This window comes from Oncorhynchus tshawytscha, linkage group LG30 (assembly GCF_018296145.1).
Source record: "Oncorhynchus tshawytscha isolate Ot180627B linkage group LG30, Otsh_v2.0, whole genome shotgun sequence".
In the NCBI taxonomy this organism is placed as follows: Eukaryota; Metazoa; Chordata; class Actinopteri; order Salmoniformes; family Salmonidae; genus Oncorhynchus; species Oncorhynchus tshawytscha.
Window position 1 is genome coordinate 24,021,786 of NC_056458.1, and position 4,698 is coordinate 24,026,483.

Consider the following 4,698-nt stretch of genomic DNA (forward strand, 5'->3'; position numbering starts at 1 on the left):
TACCAAATCACCTTATACCACCCACCACTGCGACCTGTATGCTCTAGTTGCCTGGCCCTCGCTACATATTCGTCACCAGACCCACTGGTTTCAGGTCATCTATAAATCTATGCTAGGTAAAGCTCCGCCTTATCTCAGCTCACTGGTCATGATAACAACACCCACCCGTAGCACACGTTACAGCAGATATATCTCACTGATCATCCCCAAAGCCAACACCTAATTTGGCCGCCTTTCCTACCAGTTCTCTGCTGCCAGTGACTGGAACGAATTGCAAAAATCGCTGAAGCTGGAGACTTATATTTCCCTCACCAACTTTAAACATCAGCTATCTGAGCAGCTAACCGATCGCTCCAGCTGTACATAGTCCATCTGTAAATAGCCCACAGAATCTACCTACCTCATCCCCATATTGTTTTTATTTACTTTTCTGCTCTTTTGCACACCAGTGTCTCTATTTGCACATCATCATCTGCTCATTTATCACTCCAGTGTTAATTGTAATTCTTCGCTACTATGGCCCGCACCATGGACGGTTCTGACCTAGAATATGTGGACAACTATAAATACCTAGGTGTCTGGCTAGACTGTAAACTCTCCTTCCAGACTCATATGAAATGCTAGGCAGGTAACTATAACATCCTTGTATAAACACAGTATCTGTTAAAATCTAAATGTACAAAAATAAAAAGGCAGAAGGTGTTGGAGAGTATTGCCTACCTCCTCATGCATTTTGCACACACTGTATATAGACTTTCTTTTTTTCTACTGTCATTGACTTTTATTTTATTGTGTTATTGGCTTGTTTATTGTTAATTCCATGTGTAACTCTGTGTTGTTGTCTGTGTCATACTGCTTGGCTTTATGTTGGCCAGGTCACAGTGGTAAATGAGAACTTGTTCTCAACTAGCCTACCTGGTTAAATAAAGGTGAAATAAAAAAATAAAAAACATATTCAGACCCATTGTTATGAGACTTGAAATTGAGCACAGGTGCATCCTGTTCACATGGATCCTCCTTGAGATGTTTCTACAACTTGATTGGAGTCCACCTGTGGTACCTTTAATTGATTGGACATGATTTGGAAAGGCACACACCTGTCTAGATAAGGTCCCACAGTTGACAGTGCATGTCAGAGCAAATACCAAGCCATGAGGTCGAAGGAATTGTCCATAGAGCTCCAAGACAGGATTGTGTCGAGGAACAGATCTGGGGAATGGTACCAAAACCTTTCTGCAGCATTGAAGGCCGCCAAGAACACAGTGGCCTACATCAGTCTTAAATTTAAGAAGTTTGGAACCACCAAGACTCTTCCTAGAGCTGGCCTCCTGGCCAAACTGAGCAATCGGGGAGAAGGGCCTTGGTCAGGGACGTAACCAAAAACCCGATGGTCACTCTGGCAGAGCTCCAGAGATCCTCTGTGGATATGAGAGAACCTTCCAGAAAGACAACCATTTCTGCTGCACTCCACCAATCAGATCCCTATGGTAGAATGGCCAGACGGAAGCCACTCCTCAGTAAAAGGCACATGACCGCCCACTTGGAGTTTGCCAAAAGGATCCTAAAGGACTCTCAGACCATGAGAAACAAGATTATCTGGTCTGATGAAATCAAGATTGAACTCTTTGGTCTGAATGTCAAGCGTCACGTCTGGAGGAAACCTGGCACCATCACAACGGTGAAGCATGGTGATGGCAGCATCATGCTGTGGGGATGTTTTTCAGCGGCAGGGACTGGTAGACTCATCAGGATCGAGGGAAGAAGAATGGAGCAAAGTGTAGAGAGATACTTGATGAAAACCTCCATATTGCTCAGGACCTCAGACTGGGGCGAAGGTTCCCCTTCCAGCAGGACAACACCTCTAATCACACAGCCAAGACAACGCAGGCGTGGCTTCGTGACAAGTCGCTGAATGTCCTTGAGTGGCCCAGCCAGAGCCCAGACTTGAACATGATTGAACATCTCTGAAGAGATCTGAAAATAGCTGTGCAGCGATGCTCCCCATCCAACCTGACAGAGCTTGAGAGGATCTGCAGAGAACATTGGGAGAAACTCCCCAAATACAGTGGTGACAAGCTCGTAGGTTCATACCCAAGAAGTCTCAAGGCTGTAATCGCTGTCAAAGGTGCTTCAACAAAGTACTAATGAAAGGGGTTTGAATACTTATGTAAATGTAATATTTCTGTTTATTTATACATTTTCTGTTGCAAAAAAATCAAAAACCTGTTTTTGCTTTATCGTTATGGGGTATTGTGCGTAGATTGGTGAGGGGGAAAATACAAATTAATCAATTTTTTCTTACATGACAAATCTGCCCTATGGTCGTGACGTCACTGCTACTGTTTATTCATCAATAATACAACAGTTATTCTTTGTTTTCAAGGATTATTTGTTTCTCCATAGAAATGATTGGCCTTCCCCTTACTGTCAGCCAAACTTTTGGAGCTGTAGTAAAACTTAGACCAGGGGTCTCCAACATTTTCTAGCATAAGAGCTACTTAAAAAATGTACTACTGTTACAAGCTACTAATTTTGTATAGCTTTCAAATAGGCACATTATTCTCTTCTCCTCTACCCTGCAACTATTACCCTAGTACTTGGTGTACAAGAGATGTGTTTTATGTCAAAATACCTGACAATGTAACGGTAATAAACAGTATTTGGCATGACAGGCCCCATAAAATTATATTTTTCCAGAAAAAGTGATCTGCTGTCTTGTAATTTGTTTCCCTCTCTCTTTGCCCAATCATTGCACATGCTAAGACATGCTGACAAATCAGGGCCGCCTTTTTGACACCACAAGATTGAGCTGGAATATTAGAGGAGATTAAGTAGAATTAATACAAATCTGTGCGATGGGGAGAGGCAGTGTTTATCTTTTCCGTTGGAAGCTGCTGAGCATTGCTTAAAACATCATCCATCTGAGGATTGAAGGGCAATATGGCGGCTGTCAGAGCAGTTGACACTGAGGGTTGTCAGGGAGACAATTTGCAGCTGAAATCAGATGCTTTGGGGCTGGAAGCTTGATAGGCCAGAAGCAGGTGCACGGCTGCTTCAATTTCTCTCTTAGTAGCATAATGAGTTGCTGACCTAGAAGATATACAATGTAAGAACCACATGAAACATGCAAAAAGTAGATCTAATAACTACATTTCTATTTGCAATTACAACGACTAATATAGCCTTCTATTGTAACAATAAGGATACATTTAAATAAAACTAACGCAATTAAAGGGGATCTCTGGGATTGCTATACGCATTTCTAGACTTTTAAAGTAATTATATACACCCATTGATTCTTGAAGAATCTAACTTATACTGTAGCTAGATACCTCATCAGCTTAGTTCAACTGTCGTATCCCATAGAACCCAAAACAGAGCTTGTTTCACTCCTTTGTTTGTAAACATTGTAATTGTAAACAGTGTATAGCCTCAAAACATGGTTAAAACTATCATTTTGATATCACAGATGGTCAATCCTTGTATCCATGGCTCTGTCCAAGAATTTGAGAGTCGCAACATTTCTCCAGCCTCATCCCAAAGCTTTTGACAAAAAACAATGGCAGGACGATCACTTTGTTATTGTTTGAACTGCAGTTGCCCCTTTAAAGGTCAGTTGAGGTTGGTTGACTTCTGTTGGGTCAGTATCCTCATCATACCCTCCTCTGTCTCTTCTGATTGGTTCCCTCAGAATTGGAACTTCATGGGCCAATGGCTGATCCCCATGTCATCTTCCCAGTGACCCTTGTCACACTTTGGGCAAGCACACTGACCTAGTAATAACAACAATACATTTCAATTTCAATACCTTTCAAGTCACCAAAGGAACAGGGGGAAAAAATAAAGTTCTAAACCGATTCAAACAAAAAAAGTATTGGTTTATATCATTCCTTTCCGTTCTTTTTTTGACAGGCAAGCTAGTTGTTTACATGCGTGATGGACAGACAAGTGTAGCCTAACCTATAGCGCAAGATGCGAGAGAAGGAAGAAGGTTGAGGAGGAGGCTTGAAGCGCTGGGCGTCTTGTATTGACATGCGTTATCTGTATTAGGTCCACACAATTATACCTAGGAGGAACTTTGAATGCCCGTTGAACTTGCTAGCTAACTAACAAGCCTGAGATAGCTAGCCAACAAGCTTCTGTGTGCAGAGTGGAACCAGAATTAAAAACACTTCTTATCTTTTTGTAGTTAATATATCCAATGTGAAAAGTGATAACTAGGCCTATAAGATCCTTAACTAGCATTGAAAAAGTGAATCAATTCTTCTCTAGCTAATAAAAAACCTCTCTCACTATCTTCTGAATCAAACTTGTAACATCAGTACAGTAGCCTATGCTTCGAAGGGGGAGGGGCAGGTAGCCTAAACACGCACATACACAGGCAAAGATTTTCAGCTTGCAAGCAAACGCAAATACGTTTCTGAATGACAGAGAGAGGGATTTGTATAGGCTCTTTGTTGCGTTTTGTTGTGGAACTAGAAAAAAATGCCTGGAACATAAAATAACATTATTAGCCGGATCCCATGCTATTCCGGAACAGTATGGATCACTTTCGTTCCTGGTTCCTTTTCTGTTCCTTTACATTTTTGGTTATTTTATAGTTTTCGGTTCTGTTCCCTGACCTGGTTCCAACACCTGGTAGCTACAACAAAGCACATGATACTAATAATAAAAAGAAGGCACTAGTGTAGATAACAA